General features: G+C 40.6%; 1 protein-coding gene across 1 annotated transcript in view; it reads right to left on the reverse strand.

Moving 5' to 3' along the window:
* Positions 1–276: 276 nt before the first annotated feature.
* NKAIN3 (sodium/potassium transporting ATPase interacting 3) overlaps positions 277–13,275 on the reverse strand; it is a 706,346-nt gene continuing 693,347 nt past the window's right edge. Inside the window, exons 6-7 of the transcript XR_004370932.2 lie at positions 8,843–9,749; positions 277–698 (exon numbers count right to left, since the gene is read on the reverse strand). The gene's annotated coding sequence lies outside the window, so the exon portion shown is untranslated. The remainder of the gene's footprint in view (positions 699–8,842; positions 9,750–13,275) is intronic.

A 13,275-nucleotide genomic window follows, 5' to 3' on the forward strand; every position in this document is an offset into this window, starting at 1 on the left:
TTTTTGACAAAGGTGCCAAGAACATACAATGGGGAAAGGGCAGTCTCTTCAATAAATGGTGCTGGGAAAATCAGATATCCACATTCAGAAGAATAAAATTGGATCTCCATCTCACATCATATTAAAAAATAATCTCAAAATTGATTGAAGACTTAAATAGTATATCTGAAACTGTAAAACTACTAAAAGAATATATAGGGGAAGCTTCACAACAATGCTCCGGGCAATAATTTTTTAGACAGGTTCCCAAAAGCACAGGCAACAAAAGCAAAAAATAGACAAATGGGATTTCATTAAACAAAAGCTTCAGCACAGCAAAGCAAACAATTAACAAAATGAAAAGATAACTCATGGATGGAAAAAAAATCTGCAAACCATAAGATAGAGTTTTGATATTTGTCCCCTCCAAACCTCATGTTGAAGTGTCATCTCCAGTGTTAGAGGTGGGAGATAGTGGTGTTTGTGTCATGAGGATGGATCCCTTATAAATAGCTTGATGCCCTCCCCACAGAAATGAGTGAGTTCTCACTCTATTAGTTCACCTGAGAGCTGATTGCTTAAAAGAGCATGGTGTCTCTTTTGCTTCCACTCTTGCTGTGTGATGTGCCTGCTCCCGCTTTGTCTGCCATCATGAGTAAAAGCTTCCTGAGTCCTTTCCAAAAGCTGAGCAGGTGCTGGCACCATGTTGCTTGTACACCCTGCAGAATCATGAGCCAAATAACCGACTATCTTTTCTTCAGAAATTACCCAGCCTTGGGTATTCCTTTATGACAATGCAAAACAGACTAACACACCATACATCTGATAAGGGATTAATATTCAAAATATATAAGGACCCCAAACAAGTCAACAAGAAAATCAATAACCCAATTTAAAAATGAGCAAAGGGCCTGCACAGACATTTCTCAAAAGAAAAATTAGAAAAGGCCAACAGGTTCATGAAAAACTGCTCAAAATCACTAATTATTAGGGAAATGCAAATTAAAATCACAATGAGATATCACCTCACACTGTTTGAATGGAAGACACACTCTTTTATTTCTTTTCTGATATCACTAACTGCTAGTTTTTAGTCTTAGTTGGTTTATCAAGCAGGAAATTTCATCCAGTTTGAGGTGGTGGGATCATGATGCAGTAGTAGTTTTTAAAACATCTTTCAAGTTATCACTGAAAGACAAATGGACCAACCACCATAGTGAAAGGAAAAAATATGCATGACAATCATCCTCAAGAAAACTGGATGGCAGAAAATCTTCCCAAATCACGGAATCCATGCATATCAGCCAAACCCCTGCCAGCAACAGGACTGGTGAGAGATCAGCAGTTGTACAGTGTAAGTGATAGAAAAATGAAAAGCACCCAGGCGCAGTGACTCACGCCTGTAATCTTAGCAATTTGGGAGGCCGAGGCGGGTGGATCACTTGAGGTCAGGAGTTCGAGACCAGCCTGTCCAACATGGTGAAACCCCGTCTCTACTAAAAATACAAAAATTAGCTGGGTTTGGTGGTGAGTGCCTGTAATCCCAGCTACTTGGGAGGCTGAGGCACGAGAATCACTTGAACCCAGGAGGTAGAGGTTTCAGTGAGCTGAGATCGGGCCACTGCACTCCAGCCTGGGTGACACAGTGAGACTCCATCCCTCCCTGTGGGGGGAAAAAAAGAGAGAGAGAGAGAGAGAGAGGAAGAAAAACGACTACACTTAGCTTTTGCTTTATGCACTCGTTTTACAACTTAACCCACTGACTAATATTTGACACCATTATAGAAGACAGTGTCCCTATGGCCTCTTTCATAAAATAGATGACAAGAACTTGGAGACACAAGGGGGTGTAAAGCCTCTAACCACAAACAGCAAATGAGTGCTGATGTGAATGGCCCTAAACATGAAATATACTGGAAAAAATGTACTGGGCTCATAGTCTCAATTTTAATAATTCAACCCAAATAACATGAGGCTTTCTTGCTTCCAACTCAAACCTCATGTCAACCCAGTACCATACACAGAAAAACCCATAAATCTGACTTCAAAAAGCCCTAAGGAGTAACACAAGTCTTTTTAGTCGAAGTTTTTATTTTTATGAGGTTCTGGAGGAGGGGGCTATTGCATTGTCAAAAATACGCTCAGATTTTGTAACACACTGGACATTGTTCCTCTTCTTCCTCTTTTTTTTTTTTTAAAGAAAAGAGCTCATTTATTTGGTAAATTGAAAACTAATAATAGCCCTAATTAAACACTTTACTTCTCCCACTATAGAGCAAAGTAAGAACAAATGAAAGCATGTTAATCCCTAATGTTAAGTGAATTATCCAGAATGATATAATTTACAGCTGGTGGATCTGAACACTGACTGAAAACTCAGGCTCTTCTCACTCCATTACACCTCACTACTACCAAGGTGACCCTCAAGTGAATCATGAGTTCCAAATCCTCTTAATTTGTTTTTCTTTATCACTTTTATTTAGGTGCCTTGTGTATTATTGACCTTTTAGCTTTTTAATTAAAACAAACCCAAATTTTTTTTCTGTTCACCTCTTCATTCTTACTGCCGTGGTTTTAAAATCTCCCTGAAAATTTCTAGTTTTTTGTTTTTTCAGAAGTTAATCCAAATACACTCCCATCATCACCTGCCTGTCTTTATTATCACTTTCCATCTACAATTTATAAATTTTATTTGGAGCTTAATTTCTAGAAATGTGCCAGAAGCAACTTTTTTCGAAAGCTGGGTGGGGTGGGGGAAGGAATTTTTTTCTTAATATTTCTTTCAGTAAACAGTTCTATTGCCTCCCAAGCTGGTCTTCATAAGACAGCCTCGGGGAGAACCTCTGCTAAGGCAGTGTGGAAAGGAAGTGTGGCGCTGGAGCCCCCACACAGAGTCCCAACTGGGGCACTACCTAGTGGAACTGTGAGAAGAGGGCCACCATCCTCCAGACCCTAGAATGGTAGATCCACCGACAGCTTGCACCATGTCCCTGGAAAAGCTGCAGGCACTCCACGCCAGCCTGTGAAAGCAGCCGCAGAGGCTGTACCCTGCAGAGCTACAGAGGAGGAGCTGCTCAAGGCCGTGGGAGCCCACCCCTTGCATCAGCATGCCGTGGGTGTGAGACATGGAGTCAAAGGAGATCATTTCGGACCTTTAAGATTTAATGACTGCCCCATCAGGTTTTGGACTTGCATGGTGTCTGTGGCCTCTTTGTTTTGGCCAATTTCTCCCATTTGGAATAGGAACATTTACCCAATACTTGTACCCCCCATTGTATCTTGGAAATAACTAACTTGCTTCTGATTTTACAGGCTCATAAGTGGAAGGGACTTACTTTGTCTCAGATGAGACTTTGGACTTGGACTTTTGTGATAATGCTGGAATGAGTTAAGACTTTGGGGGACTGTTGGGAGGGCATGATTGGTTGTGAAATGTGAAAAGGACAGGAGATTTTGGAAGGGCAGAGGCAGAATGATATGATTTGGCTGTGTCCCCACCTAAATCTCGTCTTGAATTGTAATCCCCAAGTGTTGAGGGAGGGACCTGATGGGAGGTGATTGGATGATGGAGGTGGTCTCCGCCATGCTGTTCTCATGATAGTGAGGGAGCTCTCATGTGATCTGATGGTTTTAAAAGGGGCAGCATTTCCCCTGTACACTCTGTCTCTCTCCTGCCACCATGTAAGCTGTGCCTTGATTCTCTTTCGCCTTGTGTCATGATTGTAAGTTTTCTGAGGCCTCCCCAGCCATGCAGAACTATGAGTTAATTAAATCTCTTTCCTTTATAAATTACCCAGTTTCAGGTAGTATCTTTTTAGCAGTGTGAAAAAAAGACCAATACAGACAGCTTCTAGCAATTTTACATCACTTTTATGTTCAATGGGAATATTTATAACATAGGTCAACCTGGTTATCATGTTAAATAGAAGGTGTGGACCAGTGGTTCTCAGTCTTGAGAGTGCATAAGAATCACCTGCAGAGCTTGTTCACAGACTTTTGGGCCCACCCAAGAGCTTCTGATTCAGTCTGAGGTGAGGCTTGAGAATTTGCATTTCTAACAAGCTCCCAGGTGATGCTGATGCTGCTGATTTGGGTACCTCTCTTTTGAAAACTATTATAGTGTTTCTAATATTTTAAATATTTTTGGCTTTATGGAAGTATAATTGAATAGAAATTTTATATATCTATGGTGAACAACTTGATGTTTTGATTTACATATAAATTCTGAATTGATTGTCCACTCTTCTTAAAGTTTCTTATGTCACTCTAGCCTTTTTTCCTTCCTACATCTGTAAACTCCCAACCTACCTTTCCTTCTTCCCCCTTGTGTTTACCATTTCCGTCATCTTCCTTCTACCACATATCTCTATGACATTTCTGATACAGATCAGTTTAGCTTTTCTTTGTTTTTAGTTCAGCAACAACCCTAGTCCCAGCTCAGCACAACAGACACAGAGCAGTGTGAACAAAGGTCCTCCCTTCCCTCTCAGGCACCAGCTGAGCAGCTTCTACTGTAGCATTCATCTATTCCACTGTATGAATTCTCATTCCTCTACTGTCTTGCTTCTTAGCCTTGTTTAATTCCCCAGCCCTTACCCTGCAGCCATTTTGAATAAACTCTTGTAAAGTACAGAGGACAGACATTTGAAATATCCACTTCTCACCATTAAGCATGCAACAGGATATGCTTCTGCCACACCCATCTAATTGGAGTTTATTTGCTTAATATTAAAATGCTCTCAGATATACGTAAGCCATCTGCTTTTCCTCCAGATTCACTGAGCCCTGATGCATTAAGCATCTGTAGAGCTATTTCATTTTATGTCATTAAGGATGGGAATGTGCAAATGTAAATACCAATTGGAAAGCTTAAGTAGCTTTTCAAATTTTTCAATCATATTGTTTACTATATTATTATTCTGGATTAGTCTACTTTAGGTACAATTTCACAGTATCATCAAAGTCCTACGCCAATATTTAGATCCCAAGTGACAAATTTAATGGCCTTAGTTAACACCCCAATGATGTAGGCTTAATTTTATGGTTCACCTATTTTTGCTATTTACTTTCCCGAGCTTGAGCCAAGCTGAAACAACTATAAGAAAGCAGAGTCTGATTTTCCATGAAATAAAACGCTACTTTCCTTGTAAAGGGAAAACCTAGATTTTCCTAAGATGACACCTGAAAGGACTCTCCAGATGGAGATGGAGGAAATGTAGGTTACATTTCTCTTCTCTCGGTTAATGCCTTAATCAGATTCCCTTCAAGGAGATGCTCCTTCTCTGGAATGTTCCGTTTCAAATGAGGAGCTGAAACTCTGCCCTCAGCAGCCTTTGACACTGCTGGTTAAAGACCATAACATCTAATGAATGAATGAATGAACTTGAAGTTTCCAAACAGGTTTTATGAGGAAAGCCTAAAACGTCTCCTTCCTTGATCTATGGCTCCTAGCCACTCAATCCTTTTTCCCAGAGATGACCAGTGCAACTGATATCTTTTACATCATTCGTGACACGTTGTACACTTAGACAAATCATCATACAATCCCTTCCCCACTTTTCACGAGCATGGTGGCATACTGCATCTACTTTCTGCATGTGGCTTTGCCCCTTACTCTATCTTGGAAATACTCCAGCATACAGATTCCATTCTTTTCTGATAGCTGCATAATGACCCATTGCATGGCAGTACCATAATTTATGTAAGCAGTTTTCCCCTAGTAGGCATTTGGGTTGTTTCTAATCTTTTCTTACTACCAAAATGCTTCAATGAAAGCAGTGAATGACTTTTTTACACATATGTGGGTATATCTGCAGGACAACTTTCTAAAAATTTCTGGGTCAAAGGGTATGTGCATCTTTAATATTAACACATAGTGACAAATCTACACTACTAATATTCCAATTTAAAGTCTTCCCAAAGTAATTAATGTATTTAAAGAGCTTATAAAAGGCTCTGGAATAATGTAAGGGCATTGAACCAGTGACCTCAAGTTAGATAAGATGGTTTATAAGATATGGGGCACGCTTCTTTCATTTGTGCTTTTCTTCCTGGCTCTCAACTTGCTTTTACGGGCAGAAATTATCTGAATGAGAAAAGGTAATTACTTCTACCCCCTTATCTGCCTCATTCATTTCTCTAAGTCACAAGGTAACATAGGCTGCCTTAGGTAATGCAGCTCAAAGAAGAGAAAGTTACTAGGACTCTTTTAGCATAGTATTTTTCTCATTTCCATCCTTCCAACCCCAACATCAGGCCCAACCAGAACAAATACCAGAGGCCAAGGACAAGAGTGATTCATTAGCAAAAAGGCTGGAGAGACAAAGGGGCCATAGAAGGCTGAAAAGGAGAAACAGGACATGTGAGAGATTTCTTTAGTGCCAGGATAAAGGGGGCCATACGGTGCCCCTAGAGAATAATGTTGTGGTGGCATTATTTACTCTCCTGGTTGACATATTATTTTTGTAACATGCACAGAGGATGAAGATTAAGACAGTTACTATTATTCTATGGAAACTTAAAGTTTGAGTACATTTTCTTTTTCTCCTAATTTTCCAATTTTCTGAAGTGTTGGTAAAATCCTAATACATCAAATACACATTACAATGTAAAAAATACTAAATAAAACTATTCGTAATAAAAGGTTGTGTGGCAGAGTTTGCTATGTGTTCACTATATTCTATTTCCTTTTCTTTTTGGGCTACAGCTAGATCCTGTTTTTCTGCTTTCCTTGCTGTCTGGTGAGATACTATGATTATGTTCTGGCCTGAGGAATGTGAGTAGAAAGAGGTAATGAGAACTACTTCCAGGCCTGGCCCCTAAAAAGTTCCCCATGCAATCACTTCTATTTTCACTCTTTTATCTTTTGTACCTAGAGGCAAAACAAAACAAAATCTTCAGTGTCCTAGGCTTTCACAAAACCAGAACACAGAATGAGACTGGGTCCCTGAATCTGCTTGGAGGAGAGCTACTCAAGAAAGCTTGAGTTTTACGCCCTCATTAACTGGATGTTAGTTTTCCTTTCGGATTGGCCTTTGATGACAGATTACTCTTATGCACGAAGGCAAGTATAGGCAAGTATAGGATTCAACTTCGTTATGCAGCTTTCCCCAACTAAAAAAAAAATCTTGCCTTTAACTAGCAGAAGGGATTAGGTAATTCTTTTTGAAAGAATTCTTTTGAAAGAATTTGCATGCTAGAATATACTTTCGAGTGTATAAACTCTATACTGGTGGCCTCCAGCCCTTGGAACCCACAGGCCACAGGTAGAGTGAATCATGGCTACATGAAAAACTTGACCTATGGCATGGACAGGGGAAGAGGAGAAAAGGGAAAGTTGAAAGGGTGGGATGGGTGAGGGTGAGAGAACACTAACACTTGGAGGGGACTTATCAATATGTCACGGCCTGTGTTGTCTGTTTTCTGTAGCAACCCAATGGGACAGGTGTCATCATCTCTTTATATAAAGGCAAGAGAACTCAGTCCCTGGGAAGTTTCACTGATTCAAAAATATGGAGTAAATGAATAGTAGAACCGGCACTAAAGTAACATAGAGAGGGGCATCCCCAAGTATAAGAAATACAGAGAGATCAGAGATACAGGAAAGAAAAGTAAAGAAGAAAAGAGAAGTGGTTGGGAGTGGTGGCTCATGCCTGTAATCCCAGCACTTTGGGAGGCTGAGGTGGGTGGATCACTTGAGGTCAGGAGTTTGAGACCAGTCTGGCCAACATGGTAAAACCCCGTCTCTACTAAATACAGCTGGGTGTGGTGGTGCATGCCTGTAATCCCAGCTACTCTGGGAGGAAGGAGGGTCACTTAAACCTGGGAGATGTAGGCTGTAGCGTGCTGAGGTCATGCCACTGCACTGCAACCTGGACGACAAAGTGAGACTGTCTAAAAGAAAAAAACAGAAGAAGAAGAAAAGAGAAGAAAGGTGAGTTGTGAGGGGAACAGCGCTGGGTATGGGCCCAGGGTCTCAGTGGCTCCTCAACTCCAGCTACTGACTCCTCTTTTTTCTGAACATATTTGCTCTGTACCAATGCCTGCAACTGAAGGAAATTGCTTGAGCTGTTTTTTATTCACCAGGACACTTTGTCCCTTAAAGACACGTTCAATTAAAGAGCTCTAAAAGGATTGCATTAACGAGAGATTCCAGTCTTCTTTTATTTTTCATCACCAAAATGACAAAGACAGAATCAAGCACCATTAGTGCTGATACTTCAGTTCATGTAAGTCTTCATTAGAGCTCTTTAATGTAACCATTTAAAGAGACATCAGCTTTTCAGAAAAAACACTCTTTGAAAGCAAACTTAATGAAGTCATTTCTACATAATCTGGAAGCAAAGATGTCTTTTGTGATTGAATTTCTTTTTCCAACATATTGACTAATGTCAGATTATTACGTGTCAGTGAGCTGAGCAAGCACATACTTTGCTCTGTATTGGTATCTGTGTATTTTCAAAGGATTAAGATGGCACAAGCTGGGAGGAATGACATTAAATTTAATTTCTGCTCAAGCAGAGGAAGAGTGCAGTGCCCTTGTTCTTTGCCAAGAATTCTGGTTTTTAAAGATACATGCAGTTCCTAGTATTTGCTGGTATTTTATACGCAAAGAGGTGGTATTGAGGTGATTAGGCTTGCCCACTGCTATTAATGCCTAACACCCTCTCATGGTTTCCTAGTGAATAAGACCCCAACTTCTTGCCTTGACCTACAAGGCTCTGAATAATCCAGCTACCTCCTACCTTCCACCTGTCCAGTCCCAAGCCTCTCTCCTAAACTTACTAGGCTCAAACACAGAGGGCTCCTCTCAGTTCCCTGAACATTGTTCACCTCTTTCCCATCTCATGGCCTTTGCACTTACTCTTTTCTCAGATCGGAAGGCATCTCTTGAGGTTCTCTGCATCACTGACTCCTCGTTCTTCAGGTCTCAGCTCAGATGCTGCTTCTTCAGAGAGATGTTTTCTGGCCACCCTATGGAAGGTAGGGCACCATGATCTCACATCCTTTCCCCCTCTATCACACTGTTCTGTTAATTTTTGTAAAAAATGCTTTCTGGTTCTGTTCATTTTTTTTGTGGCACTATAATGTAAATTTATCTTAATGAATTTACTTTTGCTCCAAGTTTACAATGAGAAAAGATCTAGTTGGTCCCTCAATGTATAATTAGGACACTTCAAATGGATCGATTGTATCTATTTGGCATAAGGTGAGCTCCAGAGCCTGGCACATTATAGAAGTTCAATAACTACTTGTTGAAAGATTGAATAAATAAAACTGCTGGTATAATAAGATCATGGCTTTTGATGAGCTTGGAGGATCTTAGAGGAAGAGAGAGGTGCTACAACACTGAAAACGGGAAATTCACATGAAAATTTTCAAAAGGTAATATCAGATTTCACAAATCATAAATTGGTGAATTTAGTAGAAATTCCAAGTAAGATGCTAAGATAACTTATAACATTTTATACAAAGCAATGGCAATCTTTAGGAATCAATATAAATTCTCAAAGAGCACTGCAGGTTAAAAAAAACCTATGTTTTTAATAAAATTTATATATTAGACTGCACTAGAAAGATTAGGAAGATGTTGAATCTGGGGTTTAGAATGACACTCTATCTAAAATAATGCATCACCTCAGTTCTTAGGAAGCACGTGAGGTTTGACTGATGTGACAATTTGGCAATAATATCTTACTAACTCTTGCTCTATTCAGTAATTTGCAGCATCTGGATGAAAAGATGTTTGCATACTTGCAGATCACATGAATCTAAGAATAACCAATAAGTTGTTTTTTAAAATATCAACATTTAAATTGATCTTATCAGATTGAAATGACTTACCAACTCAAACAAAATTAAGTTTAATAAAAGTCAATATAAGTGCCTGAGATCAAGTCTAAACATTCATTGAGCAGACACGAGATGAGGAATTTTTACTTAACAGTTACCTTTGTGTGTGGGGCAGGGAATGATAACCTTATGGCTCCAGGTTAGAAAGATTTGATGAGAATGGACAAGGTAATGTGATTGCCAAAAAAACTAATTTGATTCCTATTTACAAAGCACTCAGAGAATTCATGATGTCATAGGTGTATTTAGGGTTCAGTGTCTAATAATGGAAGTAATACTAAATTTCTTAGGGTGTAGAAAGACCAATTCTGCCAAGTAGAACCAATATCTTCCACATAGTAAATGTTCAATAATTATATATGTATCTATTTTTCTTTTTATTAAAAAATGTTTTTTTGAGACAGAGTCTCCCTCTGTTGGAGTGCAGTGGCATGATCTCAGCTCATTGCAAGCTCTGTGATATGGCTTGGCTGTGTCCCCACCCAAATCTCATCTTAGATTGTAGCTCCCACAATTTCCACCTGTTGTAGGAGTTATAGAATCATGGGGTGGGTCTTTCGTGTGCTGATCTTGTGATAGTGAATAAGTCTCATGAGATCTGATGGCTTTGTAAGGGGGAGTTACCCTACACAAGCTCTCTTTCCTGCCACCATGTAAGACGTGACTTTGCTCCTCCTTTGCCTTCTGCCATGATTATGATGTCTCCCCAGCCATATGGAACTGTGAGTACATTAAACCTGGTATTCTTTATAAATTACCCACTCTCAGGTATGTCTTTATTAGTAGAGTGAGAACAGACTAAAAGAGTAAATTGGTATCAGACAGTGGCACACTGCTGTAAGATACCTGAAAATGTGGAAGTTATGTTGGAACTGGGTAACAGGTGGAACAGTTTGGAAGGCTCAGAAGAAGAAAGGAAGATGTGGGAAACTTTGGAACTTCCTAGAAATTTGTTGAATGTCTTTGACCAAAATGCTGATAGTGCTATGGATGATAAAGTCCAGGCTGAGGTGGTTTCAGATGGTGATAAGGAACTTGTTGGGAACTGGAATAAAGGTCATTCTTTACTCCAGTAAAGAGACCGGTGGCATTTTGCCCCTGTCCTAGAGATCTGTGGAACATTGAACTTGAAAAAGATGATTTAGCATATATCTGGGGGAAGAAATTTCTAAGTGGAGAAGCATTCAGGAGGAAGCAGAACTTAAAAGTTTGGAAAATTTGCAGCCTGATGATGTGATAGAAGAGAAAATCCCATTTTCTGGGAAGAAATTGAAGCTGTCTGCAGAAATTTGCATAAGTAATGAGGAGCTGAAATGTTAATCACCAAGACAATGAGGAAGATGTCTCCAGGGCATGTCAGAGATCTTCATAGCAGCCCCTCCCATCCTTCCAGAGGGCTAGGAGGAACAAATGGTTTCCTGGGTGGGGCCCAAAGCCCCACTGCTGTTTGCAGCCATGGGACTTGGCGCCCTACCTACCAGCAGCTCCAGCCTTGGCTAAAAGGGGACAAGGTACAGCTCAGGCTGTGGCTTCAGAGGGTGCAAGCCCCAAGCCTTGGCAGCTTCCATGTGGTGTTGAACTTGTGGGTGCATCAAGTCAAGAACTGAGGTTTGGGAACCTCAATCTAGATTTCAGAGGATGTATGGAAACACCTAGATGTCCAGGCAGAAGTGTGCTGCAGGGGTGGAGCCCTCTTGGAGACCCTTTGCTAGGGCAGTGGAGAAGGAAAATGTGGGGTTGGAGTCCTCACACAGGGTCACCACTGAGGCACTGACTTGTGGAGCTGTGAGAAGAAGGCCACCATCTTCCAGACGCCAGAATGGTAGACCCACTGACGGATTGCACTGTGCATCTGGAAAAGCCATAGACACTCATTGCCAGCCCATGAAAGCAGCCGGGAAGGAGGTTGTACCCTGCAAAGCCACAGAAGTGGAGCTGCCCAAGGCTGTGGGAGCCCACCTCTTGCATCAGTGTGACCTGGATGTGAGACATGGAGTCAAAGGAGATCATTTTGGAAATTTAAGGTTTAATGACTGCCCCATTGGATTCCAGACTTGCATAGGGCCTATAGCCCTTTGGTTTTAGCCAATTTCTCCAATTTAGAACAGAAGTATTTACCCAATGCCTGTACTCCCCTTGTATCTAGAAAGTAACTAACTTGCTTTTGATTTTTACAGGCTCATAGGCAGAAGGAATTTGCTTTGTCTCAGATGAGACTTTGGAGTTGGGATTTTGTGTTAATGCTGGAATGAGTTAAGACTTTGGGGGACTGTTGGGAAGGCATAACTGTGTTTTGAAATGAGAGGACATGAGATTTGGGAGGGGCCAGGGCAGAATGATATGGTTGGCTGTGTCCCCCACCCAAATCTCATCTTGAATTGTAGCTGTCATAATTCCCACGTGTTATAGGAGGGGCCCAATGGGAGGTTATTGAATCATGGGGGGAGGTCTTTCATGTGCTGTGCTCATGATAGTGAATAAGTCTCGTGATATCTGATGGTTTTGTAAGGGGGAGTTCCCCTGGACATTCTGTCTTCCCTGCTGCTATGTAAGACTTGCCTTTGCTCCTCCTTTGCCTTCTGTCATGATTGTGAGGCCTCCTCAGTCATGTGGAACCGTGAGTCCATTAAGCCTCTTATTTTTTATAAATTATCCAATCTCAGATAGGTCTTTATTAGCAGTGTGAAAACAGCCTAATATACTCCACCTCCTGAATTCAAGTGATCCTCATGCCTCAGCCTCCCAAGTAGCTGTGATTCTCCCAAGAATCAACTGATTCTCATGCCTCAGCCTCCCAAGTAGAATTATAGGCACGTGCCACCACACCCAGTTGATGTTTGTTTTTTTTTTTTGTATTTTTAGTAGAGACGGGGTTTTGTCATGTTGGCCAGGTTAATCTTAAACTCCTGAACTCAAGTGATTCAGCCACCTCAGCCTCCCAAAGTGCTGGGATTATAGGCATGAGCTACCACACCCAGCCAATAATTATATATTGAGTGCAGTTTTAGTAGGACATAAGTGAACTTAGGTCTTAAACAATGTGGAAATGTATCTAACATTCAAGATGATACAAGCATTATACATGAAGAGCTCCCAAATCATATAAGCACGAAAGAGCAGGGGCAATGTTTGGATAAGAGCAAGAAAGAAACACATTTTGTGTAAGAGACAAGGCTGATAATCTATGTTGGGTCAGATAATGGATGAGTTTATATATCAAGATGAGAAATTTGGATCTCAGTCTTTATTCTATTTCAAGATTTTAAGCAGGGTGATAAAACAAGGCTCAAATTTCTTACTTTAGAAATACAATATTGAAAACAGAGTTTTGGCGGATGGGGGAGGGTCTGGTCTAAGCTCTATGAAGAGACTATTTAATAAAGAGTACCATAATAAATGCAATGGCAGTGGGATTGCAGAGGAGGAGCAAAGAGTTGATTAAGT

Source organism: Hylobates moloch, unplaced genomic scaffold (assembly GCF_009828535.3).
Source record: "Hylobates moloch isolate HMO894 unplaced genomic scaffold, HMol_V3 SCAFFOLD_9, whole genome shotgun sequence".
NCBI classification, from domain to species: domain Eukaryota; kingdom Metazoa; phylum Chordata; class Mammalia; order Primates; family Hylobatidae; genus Hylobates; species Hylobates moloch.